The sequence below is a fragment of the Bombina bombina genome, chromosome 3 (genome assembly GCF_027579735.1).
Source record: "Bombina bombina isolate aBomBom1 chromosome 3, aBomBom1.pri, whole genome shotgun sequence".
In the NCBI taxonomy this organism is placed as follows: Eukaryota; Metazoa; Chordata; class Amphibia; order Anura; family Bombinatoridae; genus Bombina; species Bombina bombina.
Window position 1 is genome coordinate 344291056 of NC_069501.1, and position 25683 is coordinate 344316738.

Consider the following 25683-nt stretch of genomic DNA (forward strand, 5'->3'; position numbering starts at 1 on the left):
GTGTGGAGGTAATCTCTGGCTTGAAGGAGAGATTTCAATATAGTTATTGAGGAGGGGTTTTTCTTGTGTTCTGTCTCCCAGTACCTAATCTGGGCTAGCGTAGAGTTTAAAAATTGCCTATTGTTTCTATTATCTTTTGCTTTGTGTTTGATACATTCCCCTCTTATCACACACTTGTGTGTCTCCCACAGTGTGTTGGAAGAGGTAGCCTCATTTGTATTTTCCCGAAAGTAGTGCTCCAAAGTTGCGTCTATATCTAGCTTGATCAGGGGATTGTCTAGAATGGTTTCATGTGGGTGTGGAGGGCCAATTAATTTTAGATTGCACCGGGGTGTGGTCACACTATGTAAGGGGCAGGATAGAGGAGTTTTCTACCAGTGATGGACCAATCTGATGGCTCAAGATGTAATCTATCCTGGTATATGTGCGGTGTGGGTGTGAATAAAAAATTTAGTCTTGTATGTCTGGGTTTAAAGTTCTCCATATGTCATGCAATTTCAAAAGTTGGATATTTGAGTTTATGGTCTTGATAATTTGTTTTGGTGTACATGACACTCCAGTGAAAGTGTCAGTTGTGGGGTCCAGTGGCAGGTTGAAATACCCACCTAGGAAAAGCGTACCCTTTGTGTGCTCGAGTAGTAGTTGGGTAACTTGTTTGAAAAGTATGTGTTGTCCTGTGTTTGGGGAGATAGACGTTTGCAAATGTTAAAAAGTTGCTATAAAGGTGGCCGGAGACTATGATATACCTGCCATTTGGATCTTTTATCACCTGATTGGAACTGCATTGAGTTGCTCAATAGTATCCCCACCCCAATATTTTTTCCTTGCCATATGCCAGATAAACTGATCTATATATTTAATGTAAAAGTGTTGGCTCCTTCCCACTCTGGAAGTGAGTCTCCTGAATAAAAATTATGTTTCCTGAGGTGTGGTGCAGCTGATTGAAAGCTTTTCTCCAGGCTATTTAAGCACTTCTCATTTATAGAGATCAATGTGAGGGGTCTTGAACCTGTCGCAGAGCTAACTGCCATTATATTGGTGCAAGTCAATCAATTATATGCTGGAAGTGAAAGATGAGAAACAGTGTTTCTTATTATGTGTGATCAAAGTCCTAAATGTACTAGGGGGGGAGTGGTGCTCCCATGTCTGCAGCCCCATATGGGGATCATAACTACGTATGACATAATAAAATATACAACCTGTAGCCTTTGTAAAGAACATGAAAGTCCCAACATATAGGTGAGTTTATTCTATGTAGTCTCTCCGTTTGTATCTGTGGTGCAGCTAGCAGCTGCCAGCTTGGGGTGTCATCTTTTCTTTGGTTTGCTTCTGACATCAGACGAGTTCCTCCTGAAGTGAAGTCATGCTTCGTTGGGTCTCGAGTTTGTAGTTCAGGAGGTTTGATGGTAATCCGCAAAGACTCACAGAAGCATGTCAAGTCCTTTTGATTTCTGTAGATAGCAGTTGTGTCTTCTTTAGTAGCTATAATACTGACAGGGAAGCCCCACCTGTACTGGATTTTTTAAGTTAGCAGCATCGTGGTGATGTAGCTGAGTTCTCTCCTCTTCTGTAAAGTGGCAGGACTCAGGTCCGTGAATATTTGGATTTTGTTTCCTGCATGTGTAAGTTCCTTCTTCTGTCTGGCATATTTCAGAATGTCTTCTTTGTCCTTAAAGTGTAACACTTTTAGGATAACATCTCTAGGGGGCGCTTTTTGGGGTGGTTTTGCACGCAGGGCTCTGTGAGCTCTCTCAATGTGAATATCAGGGGCACTTTCATCACCTTTGAGGGTCCGAAAGAGGCTTTGAAGGCATACTTCCAGTGCTGTTGGCTGTATACTCACTGGGATTCCCCTGATACGAAGATTGTTCCTGCTACCCCGGTTATCCAAATCTTCTACTCTTTCGAGTAAATGGTGAATTGTTTCATCTTGTTCACATGCCAGACGAGACAAGTGCTGAATATCATTGAAAGTGATGTTGTGATTCTCTTCCAAAGTTGTGCGTTACCCTTGTAAGGTCCCTCTTTAGCTCTCCATACCAACTCTTCACCTCCAACATTAACTCTTTGACATCATCTTTAGTGCAGAGTGATTTCAAATCTTTATTGGTAATGTCTACAGGATTTGTAGCTTGGGAGGACTTGCTCACTGTGTTTGCCATGTGTAAATTGTGGCTTGATGTCTCAGTGGAGGCAGATTGAGCAGAGTCAGATTGTTTTAAATAATTTTGCATTGTCTGTGAATAAGATATGGTATCTGGCTTATGAGACCTTCTACCTGACATATCCAGAGTGTAGTGCTGTGGGGTCACCCTGTTTCAGTGATAATGGGTAGCCAGGATCTTCCTAAGTGTTATGCTGTCTTCTAGACACCCCTATGCTGTAGTCATATATAGCTGGGATATTGCAGCTATGTAGAAATTCTTTTTGAACCCCCTCAGTATCAGCGTATATCTTTGGTGCTGCTAAAATTTATATCTAACTATCTCCCACAGCCTTTTAAATACAGCTTGTAGTGAGTAATTGGGGGGGGGTATGGGAAATTGTGGGGGGAATGGGAAGTGTGTCTGTAAAACTTTAATGACTTGCGTTTGGCATCTCGCCCAGGATGGCAGCTAATGTAGCATGGGCTCATCCTTTTTTCTGAAGTAGAGGGTCTCATTTGTGTGTTTACCGGCCTTGATGGAATACCTAGTATGGTTTTGTATTGGGGCCCTCCGGTCTCCCGGAACCGGGTTACTTGCAGCTGCTGCCTCTGCAGTCTCACCACTCTACCCGGTCTTCTCCCCTGTTGTCCTGGACGCCACCTATAACTGAATCAGGTACGTGATGACTTTTTAAAGATGGTGCAGCGTGTCCACTCTGGCATGTGGATCTAGCTTCTTCAGCTGCAACTCCAGAGGGCTAACGATTTATAGTAGCTCCTTTTCAAGCTATGACCGCCAGGCTGCCTTGCCTACCGTCAGGTGCTGTGTAGTTAGTTGCTTTTGGCTATTTTTGTAAGAGACCACAGACTTGGATCTAGGAGCTATTCATTTACACGGCCATCTATCTAAGCAGCCAAGCTCCGCCCCAAGGAAGATATTCTAACAATGTGATGGGTGTTTTGCAATGAGGCTATTGTGAAAAATGTCTGTGGTGAAATCTTAAAGCTAAAAAAGGAGAGAGGTATTTTGCTTAAACTTGTAATGTGTACATGAATGGATATGTATTGTCCATATATATATATATATATATATATATAAAATAATGAAATAAATACATGTAAATTTATATATATATATATATATATATATATATATATTATATGTTTGCATTGTGTCTAAAAATTTCTGAAACATACTGGGCCAGATTACGAGTGGCATGCTAACAGTTGTGCGCAAGTGAAATCGTGTTTATCATGTCTGTTTGCATGTAGTGTGCGTATTACAAGTTAAAAGTAAACATGAACGCTTGAGCGCAATTGTTGTTAACAGGCGGCGAGTTAGCGCAACCTCAAAGCTCTAGTTAACTGTTACACGCGAATAAAAAGTTGCACCAAACATATCAAAAATACACAAAAAAGTTATAAAGTCTCAAAGTTATGAAATCTCGGGTGTTAGGGGGAAAAAGGCAGGCAAAGGACTTTAACATAGACATACATACATATACATGTTTATATGTGTGTACATATTTATTTATTTATTGATGTATTTACAGACATATATGCACATATAAACACATAAATACATATGTACACACACACACGCAGTCAAGTAGATGAAAACATGTAAAAGCATATTTATGCAATATTCATATTTATTAAAGTTTTTATGTATGTATTTACTGTAAATATGTCACATTCCAATATTCTGCACATAGCAGAATAAGTTCTATGTATTTATAAATTGATATGTGTGTGTGTATGTATGTATGTATGTGTGTGTATATATAGATATATATATATATATATGTAGAAATGTATACCTATATATAATCATCTATATTTAGGTATAGATATATATTGTACCAAAATACCATCACATATATGTAGAAATGTGTATTTATGAGTAAATAGAACATTGGAATGTGAAATATCCATATTTTCATGTCAGGTTAACGTACTTGATAATATGCGATCACATTAGGACTCGAGAAGAGTGTTAAGTTTTTTTTCTCTCACTTTTGTGCTTCCTTGACTTCTATGGGGGGATACGTTAATGCGTGCATTATTGTAAGTTTGACTTTTTGCATGCATTGGGTTAGCGTGTGAACGATAACTTTTTACTTTTAACTTGTAATATGAGTGATACCCAACACGCAAAAAGCTTTCTTGTACCGCAGTTTGCGCGCAAACTGGAGCACTAAATAGCGCTCCACTCATAATCTAGCCCAAAGCATGGTAAGATTACATATAAACAAACATTGATGCATTTTTGAAGTATACATTGAACAAAAAGTAGTGTCAAAATAGGTTTTGTTTTGTGTTGATACATAAACTGTAGCTCACTCTGTTCCATATCATGTTGCAACTTTATAATTAACTGTACACTTTAAAATTATTTGGGCATTTGGTATTTATTTATTTCCGCTTTTCAATTTATTTACATATGTGGATCATTTCCATATATCAAAGGAAGGAAGCAGCTGCCAGTTTTAGGCTATCAGACTAAAACTGTAAAGCAGAAGACTGATCAGAAAATTTTGACAGCGTTAAAAGTAGTTACATCTGTACAAGGACTGTAATCCTTTAAGGATCTGTTTGGTAATATATAATTTTAACAGGAAACTGCCTAATTTAATCATGCCCCATGTATTGTTACACATATAAATAAAACTACCCAGAATCAGATAGACTATAAGCAATGGTTTAATAATTAAAGGGAAATAAATTACTATTTTCTGTAAACATGGTGCTTGTCCCAAGATTCCTAAATTGGGCAAAGTCAAATGTTCTACCTAGGTTTTCTTCACAATGTTGCAACTTGCTTAAACCAGCTACTTGATGATTTGTAACATTTTGAAGAACACTTAGAATACTGAATTTGCTTTTGGCCTCTCTAAAGAGTGTGGAATTAATGAAGCGCAAGAGGTGTTTATTGTTTCTTTAAATATGATTTCCTAAGACTGGCAACATTCAATATTATTCATATAAAAATATGTTTAAAATCACATAACTACAAGAATGTTTCAACAGCAAACAGTTGTTCCCATTTATGGGCTTGCTTCCATTGAGTCATTAAAAATGGAGCCGTAAGCTACCGAAGTGGCTGACAGCTAAAAGTATTTTACGGCTCCATTTTAGTACCTGGTTTCCATTGAAATATTTTGTGCGCTGGGTGCAGTCGCTCTTTTATTGTAGGTGTAGGTTAACGTTGTGTTAACGCTTCAATCCAACGTTGGATTTCTGAAAAATCAATTAATTGCTATAGTAACCCGACCTTACACTATAACATTTATGTTTAACAACTGTGCTCCTTACCTGTGATCACCTCTAAAGAGAAACAAAAAACAAAGATACACTTATTTATAATACATATTTTTTTTAACTATTAGCAAATACTATTTTTTATTACATTTATATTTTCCACTTAATTAATATATGTAATATGTATTACTGCTTTAGGCATAGGTCTAGTTTGAATTCTGTAAATATGTGCTTGAATATATTTTTATATTTGAATACATACTGATATTTCCATAAGAACATAAGTGTAACTATTCCTATACATGGTACAGCAATAAATAGTTAATATAACATTTTTTTTTCTATATTGAAACACTCACATTATTTGCAAGTTTTAAAATGTCAATGGGAAATAGGTCTAAAAAAACTAATTTTTCCTCTTTTACACCTAGTTGAGCTGGGTGTAGTTTTTCCTCAATGTATAGACAGCCTCAGACAGTGTATTAATGGTTTGCGCTTTCAATTGAAACCTGGTATAAGATATCGCTTAACGGCTTATAATTCTTTCTCTGGGACACAAAAAAAAATTCAGCGGCCAATATTGAGGCATAACGCACCATTGGAAGCAGACGATAAACAAAATTGCTTGCAACAGCATATTTATCGGTTTGCAACCTTGCACAAATCTAATTACGGCTCAATGGAAACGAGCCCTATGTCTCTCTAGCATTGCTCATCCTTCATGACTGGGTTCTCATTGTTAAACAATAGAAAACGCTTTATCTATAAGTTAAATCACTTAAATTATAAATAGCTTACACAAAAATATCACAGGGATTTCTCTATGTAAAAAGGAAGATATTTTACCTCAAACTTAATTCTGCTCAACGGAGTATGTGTTCTAGGATCTAGGGCTGCTCAAAAATTAAAAAAGAAAGAAAAGAAAAACTGCCAATCAGTATCATCAATGTTAAAGGAATACTAAGCCCAATATTTCTTTCTTTCATGATTCAGACAAAGCATGCAATTTTAAGCAACTTTCTAATTTACTCCTATTATCTTTTTTTATTCGTTCTCTTGCTATCTTTATTTAAAGGCAGGAATGTAAAGCTTAGGAGCCAGCATGCTCCTTTGCAAATCCTGGGACTAGCATTCTGATCACATGTTCAAAGTTCCTTTACAGTGCAATGAAAAGCTAATGAGGATATGTGATATTTTCTAGTCAGCTTTTAACAAATTTTCAAGTGATTCAATATTTGAATATCATTTCCCATTAATTTGTAATATTTCCTCAGCATTTTATTTCAAGCTTGGGAGTAGTAGACTAGTTGAAATTCACAGCTCTGCTAGTAACTCACTTAATAACTCATTGTTTTCACACACAATCCCAACTTTATAGCTGTTTCATCAGTTCTCAAAACATATTATTTAAAATCTTGTGCTGAATAGCTAATGAAAGCTAAACATCTAAATATGATCACTTCCTTATATATAAAAAAAAACATTTAAACCTAACATCTATGTATTTTTATGTTTTTATATTAATAAGAAATACTGAGTGACAAGAAGACAAAGACATTAATAAAAAAGAAAATAGATAAGCTATGAAAAAAGGAATACAGTGCAGTTATACTCATTGGGCCAGAATACAAGTAACACACTGACTAGGGCCTAGATTTAGAGTTCGGCGGTAGCCGTGAAAATCAGCGTTAGAGGCTCCTAACGCTGGTTTTGGCCGCCCGCTGGTATTTGGAGTCAGTGATTAAAGGGTCTAACGCTCACTTTTCAGCCGCGACTTTTCCATACCGCAGATCCCCCTACGCCATTTGCGTATCCTATCTTTTCAATGGGATCTTCCTAACGCCGGTATTTAGAGTCGTTTCTGAAGTGAGCGTTAGAGCTCTAACGACAAAACTCCAGCCGCCTGAAAATAGCAGGAGTTAAGAGCTTTCTGGGCTAACGCCGGTTCATAAAGCTCTTAACTACTGTACACTAAAGTACACTAACACCCATAAACTACCTATGTACCCCTAAACCGAGCTCCCCCCACATCGCCTCCACTCGATTAAAATATTTTAACCCCTAATCTGCCGACCGCCACCTACGTTATACTTATGTACCCCTAATCTGCTGCCCTAACCCCGCCGACCCCTGTATTACATTAATTAACCCCTAACCTGCCCCCCACAACGTCGCCGCCAGCTACTTACAATAATTAACCCCTAATCTTCCGACCGCAAAGCGCCGCCACCTATGTTATCCTTATGTACCCCTAATCTGCTGCCCCTAACACCGCCGACCCCTATATTATATTTATTAACCCCTAATCTGCCCCCCACAACGTCGCCGACACCTGCCTACACTTATTAACCCCTAATCTGCCGAGCGGACCTCACCGCTATTCTAATAAATGTATTAACCCCTAAAGCTAAGTCTAACCCTAACACTAACACCCCCCTAACTTAAATATAATTTACATCTAACGAAATAAATTAACTCTTATTAAATAAATGATTCCTATTTAAAGCTAAATACTTACCTGTAAAATACATCCTAATATAGCTACAATATAAATTATAATTATATTATAGCTATTTTAGGATTAATATTTATTTTACAGGCAACTTTGTAATTATTTTAACCAGGTACAATAGCTATTAAATAGTTAAGAACTATTTAATAGTTACCTAGTTAAAATAATAACAAATTTACCTGTAAAATAAATCCTAACCTAAGATATAATTAAACCTAACACTACCCTATCAATAAATTAATTAAATAAACTACCTACAATTACCTACAATTAACCTAACACTACACTATCAATAAATTAATTAAACACAATTCCTACAAATAAATACAATTAAATAAACTAGCTAAAGTACAAAAAATAAAAAAGAACTAAGTTACAAAAAATAAAAAAATATTTACAAACATAAGAAAAATATTACAACAATTTTAAACTAATTACACCTACTCTAAGCCCCCTAATAAAATAACAAAGCCCCCCAAAATAAAAAATTCCCTACCCTATTCTAAATTAAAAAAGTTAAAAGCTCTTTTACCTTACCAGCCCTGAACAGGGCCCTTTGCGGGGCATGCCCCAAGAATTTCAGCTCTTTTGCCTGTAAAAAAAAACATACAATACCCCCCCCCAACATTACAACCCACCACCCACATACCCCTAATCTAACCCAAACCCCCCTTAAATAAACCTAACACTAAGCCCCTGAAGATCTTCCTACCTTGTCTTCACCATCCAGGTTCACCGATCCGTCCTGAAGAGCTCCTCCGATGTCCTGATCCAAGCCCAAGCGGGGGGCTGAAGAGGTCCATGATCCGGTCAAAGTCTTCATCCAAGCGGGGCAGAAGAGGATCTTCCATCCGATTGAAGTCATCATCCAGGCGGCATCTATGTTCCGATCAGCCAATAGAATGCGAGCTCAATCTGATTGGCTGATTGGATCAGCCAATCGGATTGAACTTGATTCTGAATGGCTGATTCCATCAGCCAATCAGAAAATTCCTACCTTAATTCCGATTGGCTGATAGAATCCTATCAGCCAATCGGAATTCGAGGGACGCCATCTTGGATGACGTCCCTTAAAGGAACAGTCATTCGTCGTTCAGTCGTCGGGCCGGATGGATGTTCCGCGCTGGAGGTCTTCAGGATCCTGCCGCTTCGCTCTGGATGGAAGACCATAGAAGATGCCGCCTGGATGATGACTTCAATCGGATGGAAGATCCTCTTCTGCCCCGCTTGGATGAAGACTTTGACCGGATCATGGACCTCTTCAGCCCCCCGCTTGGGCTTGGATCAGGACATCGGAGGAGCTCTTCAGGACGGATCGGTGAACCTGGATGGTGAAGACAAGGTAGGAAGATCTTCAGGGGCTTAGTGTTAGGTTTATTTAAGGGGGGTTTGGGTTAGATTAGGGGTATGTGGGTGGTGGGTTGTAATGTTGGGGGGGGGTATTGTATGTTTTTTTTTACAGGCAAAAGAGCTGAAATTCTTGGGGCATGCCCCGCAAAGGGCCCTGTTCAGGGCTGGTAAGGTAAAAGAGCTTTTAACTTTTTTAATTTAGAATAGGGTAGGGAATTTTTTATTTTGGGGGGCTTTGTTATTTTATTAGGGGGCTTAGAGTAGGTGTAATTAGTTTAAAATTGTTGTAATATTTTTCTTATGTTTGTAAATATTTTTTTATTTTTTGTAACTTAGTTCTTTTTTATTTTTTGTACTTTAGCTAGTTTATTTAATTGTATTTATTTGTAGGAATTGTGTTTAATTAATTTATTGATAGTGTAGTGTTAGGTTAATTGTAGGTAATTGTAGGTAGTTTATTTAATTAATTTATTGATAGGGTAGTGTTAGGTTTAATTATATCTTAGGTTAGGATTTATTTTACAGGTAAATTTGTTATTATTTTAACTAGGTAACTATTAAATAGTTCTTAACTATTTAATAGCTATTGTACCTGGTTAAAATAATTACAAAGTTACCTGTAAAATAAATATTAATCCTAAAATAGCTATAATATAATTATAATTTATATTGTAGCTATATTAGGATTTATTTTACAGGTAAGTATTTAGCTTTAAATAGGAATAATTTATTTAATAAGAGTTAATTAATTTCGTTAGATTAAAATTATATTTAATTTAGGGGGGTGTTAGTGTTAGGGTTAGACTTAGCTTTAGGGGTTAATACATTTATTAGAATAGCGGTGAGGTCCGCTCGGCAGATTAGGGGTTAATAATTGAAGGTAGGTGTCGGCGATGTTAGGGAGGGCAGATTAGGGGTTAATACTATTTATGATAGGGTTAGTGAGGCGGATTAGGGGTTAATAACTTTATTATAGTAGCGCTCAGGTCCGCTCGGCAGATTAGGGGTTAATAAGTGTAGGCAGGTGTCGGCGACGTTGAGGGGGGCAGATTAGGGGTTAATAAATATAATATAGGGGTCGGCGATGTTAGGGCAGCAGATTAGGGGTACATAGGGATAACGTAGGTTGCGGCGTTTTACGGAGCGGCAGATTAGGGGTTAATAATAATATGCAGGGGTCAGCGATAGTGGGGGCGACAGATTAGAGGTTAATAAGTGTAAGGTTAGGGGTGTTTAGACTCGGGGTTCATGTTAGAGTGTTAGGTGCAGACGTAGGAAGTGTTTCCCCATAGGAAACAATGGGGCTGCGTTAGGAGCTGAACGCTGCTTTTTTGCAGGTGTTAGGTTTTTTTTCAGCTCAAACAGCCCCATTGTTTCCTATGGGAGAATCGTGCACGAGCACGTTTTTGAGGCTGGCCGCGTCCGTAAGCAACTCTGGTATCGAGAGTTGCATTTGCGGTAAAAATGCTCTACGCTCCTTTTTTGGAGCCTAACGCAGCATTTGTTTGAACTCTCGATACCAGAGTTAAATTTATGGTGCGGCCAGAAAAAAACCCGCGGAGCGTTAACAGCCCTTCTACTGCCAAACTCCAAATCTAGGCCTACATTTTTTGCTCACTAACTTCGCTCAAAGTAAAATTTTACACAGACCGGTTAGCACGCGTATTACAAGTTTAAAGTGAAAGAGCGCAAGCAAACATCAGAGGACTTCAGATATTGTGAACACCAAGGAAGAACGGTATGAAGGATACCAGACTACCCAAAGTATGCACTTACAGCACTCTAGGTCTGAACTAAAGGTTGGGATTCCTCAACAGGATATTAAAATATAACTTTTATTAGTATTAAAATTAAAAAAACAAAATTGTTTGGTTGATACACATACGATTAAAATGTGCTCCAGTGCCCAAATCAGTATAATGAGTTTCACGTTAGATCACAATTTATGATAATTCAGCCTGAATAAATTCACTAGTAATGGTGATCTAAATGGTTCAATAAATCAACTCTGTAATGGTTACCATCATAGTATAAATCTAAATGATAGAGCTCATGTACACATTCTGATCAGGGTTGTGTAATCTCGACTAGATAAACTTATGCTATCATCATTCAGTATAATGGGTGATAGCAAAGTAATGAATATTATATAATAAAAGTGATTATCCACGAATAGGGGTAGGAGTAAATTAAATATTCACAAAAACGAGGGTTAGATCAGTTATAACCTGGGCTATATTTTTAGCCTGTATAATTGTATAAATAGCAATGTGTGCGTGCTTGGTGCTACTATAATTTTCTATATTTCATTAGGCATACATTCCTAGAAATTGGAATATGTTTATAGTTGCAGTAAACCTAATTCTATGTCGCCCAGACCTCAGATCAGGCCACTTATGTTCACTTGAAGTTCTTTGATAATTCAACCCTGATTAGTCTATACAGCAATTGCTGCAAAGTTACTCAGGCTAATGTTAATCCACCTTTATAAATTTAGGCATATGCTACATAGAAATCTTCATCAGCCACTAATCCGGCGCCTCCCAGATTTTATTGATTAACAAATATCCCAAAGTTTATTCACAGTGCCAACAGTTATTTTGGGCCAGTGTACGGCAGAATTGCCAATGTGTGATAATTCAAATTGTGTGCCCTGTGGCACAGCCAATGTTCTGATTCACAAGTGTTACAATTATCAGTCATTAATTTGTAACATTATGTCACTACAAATTCATACATATACTGGGTTATAGCTCTAGTTAAATTTAGCACAACCCCCTTTCCATAAAAGCTTTCTATGATTTAGTTTAAATTCAATATTCGTGATACAATATCTGTTGATTTTGAAAGCTCTGAAAGCTGTATTTGAAGTTTAAGCTAGGTCTGGCACAACCCAGATTGTATGTATAGAGTTAATTGTACATTAGTTTATAATATGAATCTCCCTTGAAACACACATTCATTCTCAAAATTTGATTTAACAATAAAGGTAAATCTAATCTGGCATAACCCAGAATATATAAATAATGAATATCTTGCCGTATTAGTTTAATTCGCAACTATGTTGCAGGTTGATATATATGTTTCAGTTTGAGCGCCGTGTGGCATAGTAAATGCTGTGACTATCAGGCAGTATCAATCACACTCATACGTCTGTGAGGTCATACAATACACGCTCATTCAAACACCGTTTGGTAGTTTAAGTTAAAACTGGCACAACCCAGTTGCTATAAAAATATCTACGGCGTAGCGTGTAATTATTCAAAGACTTAGTTCATAATTGATAAAGTAAAGTCTAGCATAACTCAAGCTGAATGAGTGTAACCTGTTATTGTATATACGATAAGTTACTATAACAGTATCTGCGGCGTAGCGTATAATTATTGTAAGGCTTAGTTAACAATTAATGAAATAAAGTCTGGCACAACCCAGGCTATATGGTTATAACTCGTTATTGCGTAAATCTTAAGAAAGGTTTTTGGACTATATACACCATGTAAAGAGCCCTATTCGGTACCCTGACCCAGATAGGTCAATTATCTATGATTAGCTCTATGATTGCGGTAACCCTACACTCCACATGATTTAGCGGTACTGGGCTAGTTTAAAATACATAGAAAATAGAGCGTGAACGAGTTCAACACTCTCCCCTGACGCGTTTCGCCCGATTGGGCTTTATCAAAGGGGGTTGTGCTAAATTTAACTAGAGCTATAACCCAGTATATGTATGAATTTGTAGTGACATAATGTTACAAATTAATGACTGATAATTGTAACACTTGTGAATCAGAACATTGGCTGTGCCACAGGGCACACAATTTGAATTATCACACATTGGCAATTCTGCCGTACACTGGCCCAAAATAACTGTTGGCACTGTGAATAAACTTTGGGATATTTGTTAATCAATAAAATCTGGGAGGCGCCGGATTAGTGGCTGATGAAGTTTTCTATGTAGCATATGCCTAAATTTATAAAGGTGGATTAACATTAGCCTGAGTAACTTTGCAGCAATTGCTGTATAGACTAATCAGGGTTGAATTATCAAAGAACTTCAAGTGAACATAAGTGGCCTGATCTGAGGTCTGGGCGACATAGAATTAGGTTTACTGCAACTATAAACATATTCCAATTTCTAGGAATGTATGCCTAATGAAATATAGAAAATTATAGTAGCACCAAGCACGCACACATTGCTATTTATACAATTATACAGGCTAAAAATATAGCCCAGGTTATAACTGATCTAACCCTCGTTTTTGTGAATATTTAATTTACTCCTACCCCTATTCGTGGATAATCACTTTTATTATATAATATTCATTACTTTGCTATCACCCATTATACTGAATGATGATAGCATAAGTTTATCTAGTCGAGATTACACAACCCTGATCAGAATGTGTACATGAGCTCTATCATTTAGATTTATACTATGATGGTAACCATTACAGAGTTGATTTATTGAACCATTTAGATCACCATTACTAGTGAATTTATTCAGGCCGAATTATCATAAATTGTGATCTAACGTGAAACTCATTATACTGATTTGGGCACTGGAGCACATTTTAATCGTATGTGTATCAACCAAACAATTTTGGTTTTTTAATTTTAATACTAATAAAAGTTATATTTTAATATCCTGTTGAGGAATCCCAACCTTTAGTTCAGACCTAGAGTGCTGTAAGTGCATACTTTGGGTAGTCTGGTATCCTTCATACCGTTCTTCTTTGGTGTTCATGTTTATATTTGTGCACAAGCACCATTTCCTCCTACATACAGTAGAACTAATCTAACTCTTACCTCGGAATTGACTGATTATTTGAGGAAAAGTCTAAGTAGTGCCACTGTTCATCCTTGTGTGTTTGACTTCAGATATTGTGATGACGCTAACGTCTTCTCCCCATAGACTTCAATGGGACACACTGTTAAAAAAAAACCCACTAATAGTTGCTGACTCAACACTACGTTAGACCAACTGCTCTTAACTTGAAAGTAGTTATAAATACTTTAAATTCCAATGTATCTATAGGAATACACATACACATATATATAAGTGTATACATGTGTATGCACATACAAATTTAGACCTTTAAACACATAAATGCACATTTATACACTTATTTACAGTGAACAAAGGCTGAAGCTTGGCTCGAAACATGTTTGGCGTATCTCTTTTTCTCTAGAGCTGCGGGATGACAAAGTGTGTCTACTATATATATATATATATATATATATATATATATATATATATATGGCTTTATTTGGGGGGTACTTACCGGTACTGAGTACCCCCACCTCTGCCAACTCATAAGAGGTAATATTTGTAATCATCATGTAAATACACTAGTTTTCACAAGAGGGGGCTGCAAAATACATCAGACATAAATAATAATGTCCCTTTGCTTTTCTCAATGTTACTGAGGAGAATATTATCAATGAAAAATCAATGAGTACCGGCACAATTTTTTAAGTACCGGCACCTTTACTTTTGCAACAAAGCACTGTACCTATATATATATATATATATATATATATATATATATATATATATATATAATATATATATACACACACATACATACAGATATTTAGACATATCTACTATTATTATTATTGGTTATTTGTAGAGTGCCAACAGATTCCACAGCGCTATAAACAAAGGCAGAGTACAACAAAACAATTATAGGGATCAAATGGGTAGAGGGCCCTGCCAAGAGTTGCACTGTTGTAGTCAGCTCTTAGGAAGGTGATCTACAAACAGCTTGACTCTTAGGCTTACATGCTAAGGGGGTTCAGGGGATAGCAATGGAGGAGAGAAACTGGTATAAAGAAAGGTTAGTGTAGGTTGCATGTATCCCTGAACAGTAGAGTTTTTAAGGAGTGCCTGAAGCTTTCAAAACTAGGGGACAGTCTTGTGGAGTGAGGCAGAGAGTTCCACAAGATGGAAGCCAGTCTGGAGAAGTCCTGTAAACAGGAGTGTGATGAGGTAACAAGAGAGGAGGAGAGTAGGCGGTCATGAGCAGAGCAAAGGGGACGGGAGGGAGAGTATCTGGAGACAAGGTCTGAGATATAGGGGGAGCAGTGCAGTTGAGGGCTTTGTATGTCAGAGTGAGAATTTTGTGTTTGATCCTAGAGGCAAGAGGAAGCCAGTGAAAGGATTAGCAGAGAGGGGCAGCAGATGAAGAGCGACGTGTAAGGAAGATGAGCCTGGCAGAGGCATTCATTATGGATTGTAAAGAAGCTAGGCAGCAGCTGGGGAGACCAGAGAGGACAGAGTTGCAGTAATCGAGGTGGGAAAGGATGAGAGAGTGGATTAAAATCTTAGTTGTGTCTTGCGTAAGGAAATGCCTAATTGTAGAGATTTTTTAAGGTGGTAGCGGCAGGCTTTAGCCAAGGACTGAATGTAAGGAGTGAAAGAAAGATCTGAGTGAAATTTGACCCCGAGACATCGGGCATGTGGGGTAGGGGTAATGATGGAGTTGTTGACAGTTATAGAGATTGGAGATGGAGATTTTGGAAGAAGGGGGGAAAATAAGGAGCTCAATTTTGGAGAGATTTAGCTTGAGGTAGTGAGAGGACATCCAGGAAGAGATGTGAGAAAGACAGTTAGTGACACAGGTTAGCAAGGAAGGAGATAGGTCTGGTGCAGAGAAGTAGATTTGGGTGTCATCGGCATACAAATGATATTGGAAACTGTGGGACTTTATTAGGGAACTTAATGATGACGTGTATATTGAGAAGAGTAGGGGACCAAGGACAGAGCCTTGCGGTACCTCGACAGGTGACGGGGCAGAGGAGGCCCAAGAGAATACTACACTAAAGGTAAGGTTTGACTGGTAGGAAGAGAACCACGAGAGGCTGTGTAACAGATGCCGAAGGATTGGAGAGTTTAGAGCAAAAGAGGGTGTTCAACAATATCAAAGGCTGCAGACAGATCAAGGAGGATATGCAGAGAGAAGTAGCCTTTTGATTTTGCTGAAAGTAGGTCATTGGTAACCTTAACGATTGCTGTCTCTGTCGAGTGATGGGGACAAAATCCAGATTGCAGTGGGTCAAGGAGGGAGTTTAATGTAAGGAAATGGGATAGGCGTGCATATACTAGTTTTTTGAGAAGCGGGAAGAGGGAAATAAGTAGTAGTTGGGTGGGGAGGTTGGATCAAGGGAAGGTTTTTTGAGGATAGGTGTGACCAGCGCATGTTTCAGAGATGAGGGAAATATAGCGGTGCTGAGGGAGAGGTTGAAAATGTGTGTGAGTATAGAGGTAAGGGTAGAAGAGAGAGAGGGAAGTAGCTGTGAGGGAATAGGGTCAAGGGGACAGGTAGTGAGGTGAGAGCGCAGTATAAGTGCTGAAACCTCTTCCTCAGTAACAGGGGAGAAAGAGCTAAGTTTATAGCTATGTGGATTGTGGTTGGTTGCGAGCGTTTGAGGGGGTAAGAGAATGGAATTATGTTGAGAGCTGATTTTTTTTCTGATGGAGTCAATTTTGTCATTGAAGTGGCTGGCAAATTCTTGAGCTGACAGAAAAGTTGTATTAGGAGGTAAGGCAGAAAAGAGTATTGAAAGTGGAGAAGAGATGTTTTGGGTTTGAAGAAAGATTAGAGATAAGTAATGTTGCTTATAGAGCTTAAGGGCAGAATAGTAGGAGTTCAAGATGAATTTGTAATGAAGAAAGTCAGCTGAACTCCGAGATTTTCTCCAGTGCCGCTCAGCAGTACGGGAACATCTGCATAGGTATCGTGTCAGAGGAGTATGCCAGGGCCGAGGATGAGTGTGTGATTTCCGAGCTATGGTAAGAGGGGCCAGATTGTCAAGGACGGATGTAAGGGTGGAATTATAGTGGCAGATAGATTGGTCAGGGCAGGAAAAGGAGGAGAAGGATGAGAGGTTTGAAGGAATTAGCAAGCTGTTGCTGATCTAATGACATAATGCTTATGTGAAGTTTGGTGTGAGGAGTAGGAGGAGGGAGAGTTGTAGGGAGGGATGGTATGTTGCAAGTGAGGAGATGGTGGTCAGAAAGAGGAAAAGGGGAGTTTGTGAAGTTTGAGATAGTGCATCGATAGCTAAAGATCAGGTCAAGAGAGTGACCATCTTTGTGAGTGGGAGAATCAGTCCATTGTGACAAACTGAAAGAAGAAGTGAGCTGCAGAAGTTGTTTTGCAGATGAGTCAGTGGAATTGTCTAGAGGGATGTTGAAGTCGCCAAGAATGAAGGCAGGGGAGTCTGAGGAAAGGAAATAGGGTAGCCAGGCAGCCAAGTGATCTAGAAATTGAGTTGAGGAGCCAAGGGGTCAGTATATGACTGCAACACGTACAGAGATGGGAGAGAATAAGTGAATCATGTGGATTTCAAATGAGGAAAATGTGAGGGAAGAGATGGGTTGTACATTGGAGCTCTTTCCAGTCAAACATTTTGCCATATGCACTTTTAACCCTTTTAAAACATTAACATTATATATATATATATATATATATATATATATATATATATATATATATATATAATATATATATATATATACATTTGTAATAAAAAGTGTATATATGTGTGTAATACATAATTTTAATTAGTTTTAAATATGTTTTGTGACAATGTTTTGGTTTTGTGAAACAGTTAACCAGAGAGATCTGAGGATGCGGTAATCATTCTAGCTCGTAAATCGCAATCGTTTTTACTTTCAACTTATTTTACCAGTGGTAAACAAAACGAGCGCAAAAACCCGCGATAAACCCCTTATTGCTCACGCATAAACTGTTAGTGCTCTACTCGTAACCTGGCCCATTTTACAAAAAACAATAAATGTCCAATTCTTGATTTAATCTATTTGGTTTAATGGTCTTTAGCTCATATTTCCATTTTCCTTCTAGTCTTAATAGTTTGATAAAAATATTACTTCCCCTCCAATTCATATTCAGCTTAGCTATTGCCGCATAACAGAAACATTTCACATCTGCTCCGATACATTCCCAAAAAGTCTCAGAACTGGGAGGTCCTTATTTCTTTCTATATCTGGATTCTCAATGTATAATATATGCTCTCTGATGCAGTCTTTTAGATTTCTCTCTGACTCCCTCATATACTGTTTGCTGCGTTTGCATTAGATCAAATAGACTATCGGCTAGATTTAGAGTTTTGTTGGTAAAGACCCGCGTAGCTAACGCTGCTTTTTTCCCAGCGCACCCTTAAGACAACGTTGGTATTGAGAGTTGTCTGAAGGGCTGCATTAGGCTCAGAAAAGGGAGCATTGAGCCTAATTTAGCTCCACTTCAACCCTCAATACCAGCGTTGCTTACGGTAGCGGTAAGCTGGAAAAACATGCTCGTGCACGATATCCCCATAGGAAACAATGGGGCAGTTTCCTAACGCAGCCCCATTGTTTCCTATGGGGAAACACTCTCTAAGTCTGCACCTAACACCCTAACATGAACCCCGAGTCTAAACACCCCTAACCTTACACTTATTAACCCCTAATCTGCCACCCCCGCTATCGCTGACACCTGCTGTATATTATTAACCCCTAATCTGCCGCTCCGTACACCGCCGCAACCTACATTATCCCTATGAACTCCTAATCTGTTGCCCCTAACATCGCCGACCCCTATATTATATGTATTAACCCCTAATCTGCCCCCCCAACGCCGCAGCTACCTAACTACAATTATTAAACCCTAATCTGCCGACCGGACCTCGCCGCCACTATAATAAATGTTTTAACCCCTAAACCGCCGCACTCTCACCTCGCAAACACTATAATAAATAGTATTAACCCCTAATCTGCCCTCCCTAACATCGCCGCCGCCTACCTACAATTATTAACCCCTAATCTCCCACCCGCACCATCACCGCTACTATAATAAAATTATTAACCCCTAAACCTAACTCTAACCCTAACCCTAACACCCCCCTAACATAAATATAATTTAAATTAAACAAACTAATATTCCTAAAATTAAATAAAATAATCATATTTAAAACTAAATTCTTACCTAGAAAATAAACCCTAATATAGCTACAATATAATTAATAATTACATTGTAGCTATTTTAGGATTTATATTTATTTTACAGGCAACGTTGTATTTATTTTAACTATACAAACAAAAATAAATCTCAGCGCTCCCTTCAAAACAGAAAATAAATGCTTGTACACAATATTCTAGTGGCTCCTTAACAGTAAGACTATTCCTATTAATAATACTTTAAATAACACCACAATAGATACTCCTAAAACATTCACTAGAAATAATTTAAAATACTATGTAAAATCCCATAAAAAAGTGTCATAAAATATATTATCATATATAAAAGGTATGATTTCCACTAAATGAATGTTGTAAGAAACTGGTACTTGATAATAAAAATTCACAAGAAGTCTTTCCTCTGTCTTTAACTTTGTTTTGGTTCAGGCTGCTCAGTGTGTGGTCCGGATTTCCTGGTCCCGGCAAAGAGAAGGTAACTGAAAAATACAAAAACACACAGCGCCCACCGATTCAAAGTAGCTTTATGAACAATTTATTCTATCACCTAAAATAAAAATTTCACACTTACAAGATAGCAGTGTAAAACAAGCCCTTCATATATATGACAGCCGTAGTCCGTTAGTCCTTTTAGTGTGTCTTAGCCTGCACGTCTTGGATCCCTTCACTGTATGTTTTACCGCTGTAGCTGTTTACTTTCTTTCAGCAGCACTTTCTGTTGTTTAACACTGGCAGTTTTGTAAACCCGGATCCCGACTTCAGCTGACTTAGGTCACTTCGGCAGATTCACCGGCTGTCCCTTATTAGTTACCCAACGTGTTTCCTTTGCAATCGTGCAAACTTCTTCAGGGATATTAAATTGCTGATACTCCTTTCCATTAAACCTGATCTTAAAAGTCCTCTTGACCAGATATGATCACCGGCACCTGCACAGGTGTATACTCCTGCTGGGTCCTAATGCCCTATCTTAAACATTTAATACCTTGTATATTACCAGAATATATACATACAATTGCTTAACCCAATATGTTTCAACAAAATAATTTTTAACATAAATATACTGCACACATATTTAAAAACTATTAAAAGGTTTAGAATATTTAGATTTTAAATATGAACTTCATAGTGGACACAAGTGCTAAGCAACTTAATATTTTCATTAATAAATTAAAAAAGATTCTATAAAATCCTAATAACTGAATTATTTCTTGCTAAATGTTCTTAAGCCCCTTTGGTCTCTATTTTTAACACATTCCTCCCCAGATTTAAATAATTACATATTTTATATAGCCACCTTTCTTATGTGAAAGCTGCCAAATCTAAGTCAATATTTAATCCTATTGGATAGAGACTCTTTAGCTCTGTAATCCAAAAAGTCTCACGCCTCCTTAGTTGCATGAGACGATTTGTGCCCCCTAATTTTTGTGGGATCCAATCTATTACCTTTATTTTTAGATCATCTGGGTTACTCGAATGGAATTCTTTAAAATGATCTACAACACTATGCTTCACAATTCCCTTTATGATATTGTTTGTATGTTCCCAAAATCTCCTTTTTATCTTTCTTTTTGTTCTCCCCAAATAAATTTTATTGCATGAACAGATCAATTGATAAACTACATGGGTTGATTCGCAAGTGCATCTATATTTCATATTATAACTTGCATCACCCATTGCATCTTGAAATGTATTTGATTGCAATACATGCGTGCACATATTGCAATCATCCTTTTTACATCTATACATGCCCTGTTTTTGTGATAGCCAGTTAGTTTTTGATTATATTACCTGAACCTCTTTCAGTTTTGAGGGTGCCAAGAATTGTTTCAGATCTTTATTTTTTCTGAATACAACCCTTGGCTTCTCTCCTAACAATGGACCCAAAATTGAATCTTGCTTTAAAATATTCCAATTTTTATTCAAAATTTTTTATTCAAAATGTTATAGATCTGATTTGATCATTCAGAATAGGTTGTAATAAACAGGAGCTCATCATTAAATTTAGTCTTCTTTGTTGGTGACTTGTTTCTTTTATGTTTGGGGATCAGAAGTTCTTCCCGAGCTATTTGGTCGGTTCTATTTTTTTCTCTAATAAGCCAATCCTCCTTATATCCCTTCTCTCTAAATTTGTTGGTTAAAATGTCTGCCTCCTTCTCATAATCTATTCCTTCAGTACAATTTCTTTTCAGACGGTATTGTCCCAGTGGAACATTTTGTATCCACCTCATTAAATGGCCACTGTTAGCACTTAAAAAGTTATTTCTGTCCGTTTCCTTTCTGTAATTTTTCACACTGATTTTATTATCCTTATTAATATATAATGTTAAATCTAAAAACGGACTACGGCTGTCATATATATGAAGGGCTTGTTTTACATTGCTATCTTGTAAGTGTGAAATTTTCATTTTAGGTGATTGAATAAATTGTTCATAAAGCAACTTTGAATCGTTGGGCGCTGTGTGTTTTTGTATTTATTTTAACTAGGTACAATAGCTATTAAATGGTTAATAACTATTTAATAGCTACCTAGTAAAAATAAGTACAAAATTACCTGTTAAATAAATCCTAACCTAAGTTAAAAAATACACCTAACACTACACTATCATTACATTAATTAAATAAATTACCTACAATTAGCTAACTTAAAATGCAATAAAATAAACTATTCTATAATACAAAAAAACACTAAATTACAAAAAAAAAAGAATTACAAGAAGTTTAAACTAATTACACCTAATCTAAGCCCCCCTAATAAAATAAAAAAGACCCCCAAAATAAAAAAATGCCCTACCCTATTCTAAACTACCAAAGTAATCAGCTCTTTTACCTGAAAATAAAAATACAAAACCCCCCCAACTTTACAACCCACCACCCACATACCCCTACTCTAACCCACCCAAACCCCCCTTAAAAAACTATCGCTAACCCCCTGAAGATCATCCTACCTTGAGTCGTCTTCACCCAGCCGAGCCAAATTCTTCATCCAAGATGCGCAGAGGAGGTCCTTCATCCGGTAGAAGTCTTCATCCAAGCGGGCAAGAAGAGGTTCTCCATCCGGTAGAAGTGTTCATCCAGGCGGCGTCTTCAATCTTCATCCATCCGGATCAGAGCGGAGCCATCTTCAAAGGAGCCATCCTCTTCAACCGACAACTTCCCGACGAATGAAGGTTCCTTTAATGGACGTCATCTAAGATGGCGTCCCTTCAATTCCGATTGGCTGATAGGATTCTATCAGCCAATCGGAATTAAGGTAGAAAATTCTGATTGGCTGATCCAATCAGCCAATCGTATTGAGCTTGCATTCTATTGGCCGATCGGAACAGCCAATAGAATGCGAGCTCAATACGATTGGCTGATTGGATCAGCCAATCGGATTGAACTTCAATCTGATTGGCTAATTGCATCAGCCAATCAGATTTTTTCTACCTTAATTCCGATTGGCTGATAGAATCCTATCAGCCAATCAGAATTGAAGGGACACCATCTTGGAATTCGGCTCGGCTGGATGAAGACGACTCAAGGTAGGATGATCTTCAGGGGGTTAGCGATAGGTTTTTTAAGGGGGATTTGGGTGGGTTAGAGTAGGGGTATATGGGTGGTGGGTTGTAATGTTGGGGGGTATTAGATTAGGGGTTAATAATTGTAGGTAGGTGGCGGCGATGTTAGGGAGGGCAGATTAGGGGTTAATACTATTTATTATAGTGTTTGCGAGGCGGGAGTGAGGCGATTTAGGGGTTAATACATTTATTATAGTGGCGACGAGGTCCGGTCGGCAGATTAGGCGTTAATAATTGTAGTTAGGTAGCGGCGGCGTTGGGGGGGCAGATTAGGGGTTAATACATATAATATAGGGTTCATCGATGTTAGGGGCAGCAGATTAGGGGTTCATAGCTATAATGTAGGAGGCGGTGGTGTCCGGTTGGCAGATTAGGGGTTAAAAAATTTTATTAGAGTGGCGGCGATGTGGGGGGCCTCGGTTTAGGGGTACATAGGTAGTTTATGGGTGTTAGTGTACTTTGTAGCATAGTAGTTAAGAGCTTTATATTCACGCATTAGCCCATAAAGCTCTTAACTACTGACTTTTTTTGGAGGTAGGAGTCTTGTCGGTAGAGGGTCTACCGCTCACTTCTTCCAAGACTCCAAATACCGGCGTTAGGCAGATCCCATTGAAAAGATAGGATACACAATTGGCGTAAGGGGATCTGCGGTAGCCTGGAGTCGCTGTGAGGAAGTGAGCGGTAGACCCTTTCCTGGCTGACTCTAAATACCAGCGGGCGGCAAAAAGCAGCGTTAGGACCCCTTAACGCTGCTTTTGACGGCTAACGCAGAACTCTAAATCTAGGTGTATATTTTTATCTAGTTGTATCACTTTGAGATAAGACTTCCATGTGACATGAGATTTTAATTTTTAAATTTTCTTAGAATTCTTTCACACTTTACAGGAATAACAGGGAACAAAAAAACCCTTTAAATCATTGCCTCTCAGGCCTTGCTCTTTACTTCTATCTTTATTAGTTCCATAGAGGGCCAGAATTGTCTTTAAATTTGTGGGGGGTTTTATAAAATATTTGGGGCTTAGGTGGTAATAGAGAACTTAGTTTCTCATCACTACTCAAAATATTCCAGTATTTGTTGACAATAATAATAACAATGAGTAATGAATGGAATACATAATATTTGGTTATCATTCTCTATCATTGTTTTCTCTTTTTTTCCTTAATAATACATTTTCCTTCTTCACATTTTTGATTTTTTTCTCTAACATTTTCAACTCTTTCCTTATTATATACACTAGCAAGAAACATCTTATCTCTGTGCATTTTTTTTAGGAGAGCTGTCTCTGTTTGTTTAAATCATTGGATTACTTCTGCAAAGACTATCACTTGGACTTTTCACTCAGTTTTTATTTTTGATCTTTGTTTGTATTATTTGTAACTTATGTTTGTGTGCACATGCATATAGAATTTTAAGATTTATTTTATATTATCTATATTATATTGTTATATTTTAACACGTTTTATACATGAGATGTATACATTAAATATATTAATTTAGACTGTTGTTTTTTCAGTTCATATCAGTTCAGATTGATTGTGTTTTTTTAGGCAAATTATTGTCTATATCCAGACTATGGTTTTCTAGGCAGAGGACTTATAATATCTTCTTTTACTGATTTTTTTTTAATTCTTTAAATTGTAAATCGTGAATACTATATTTCTGAACTTGTAACCTGTAACAAAAATGTGTAACTGTGAGTTCCATTATGTAGGCACAAGCAGTTTGAAACGCACTCTTATTGATGATTTTTTACTTTCTGTGCACAAAGGTACAATGGCCCCTAATACTGCTGTTCCCGCTTGAGCCTTCAGGCTCGCCAGAAACAGGAGTTAAGAAGCAGTGCTATTAAGACCGCTGCTCCTTAACTCGTCCGCCACCTCTGAGGCTGCGTACATCAATCTGCCTGATCTCATACAATCAGGTTGATTGACACCCCGTGCTAGCGGCAGATTGGCCGCAAATCTGCAGGGGGCAACATTGCCCAAGCAGTTCCCCTGATATATATATATATATATTGTACATACATTATTATTATTATTATGTCTAGAGAAAAAGGGCACAGCGCACCAACAGCAAAACTTAATCTCAACTGTGTAGCATGGGGATGCTTTGCTACCTTTGAGTTTTGACGCCTTCCAAGAATTGAAAGAACAATTAATTTAAAAGTGTATAAAGACTTATTACAGGGGAATGTTAGAGCAGCGGTCTATGACATCAAGTTTAAGAAAGGTTCGGTGATGCAACAAGACAGTTTTCCAAAGCAGACACGTAAATCAACTAGAGAATTGCTGAAAAAGAGGAAGAGTCATGTTTTAGAATGGCCAAGAGTTGGGAAACTATTGAGTAAGGTCAGGGAAAGGTTAAGATGTATACATTGAAAGGGATATGTAAGCTTTGGAAGCGACATCATCTTTATAGCTGTCACTGCAGTTTGCTGCAAAGGGCTTCCTAATTATCCTCTATTATGATAGAAGGGCTATGAGACAGAAATGTTTCTTGATTTTTGAGGCTTCAGGAGGGCCACTTAAAATGTTACTGGACGGCCTGTAGGATTGAAGTAGAAAGACCCATGGTAATATCACCATTTTGTCTAATGTTAATCTTGTAGTAAAAAATATTTCCAAACCAGGACAAAAAATCCTGCAGTGCTGGGAGAGAGTCTTATGTATCTTTCAAACAAAAGGTCAAGTCATGAGCAAACTTTGCCAGTTTGTGAGAGGTATAGTCACCCTTGAATCCAATCTGATTGTCTAATTGGCACTGCCAAAGGTTCAATTGTTGGCCAGCAGGAGGGGAGGTAAATGGCATTCCTGATGTGTCCCATTACAAATAGGGAATGAGGGGTAGCAGAATCCCACAATCCAAAAAATTTTGTTT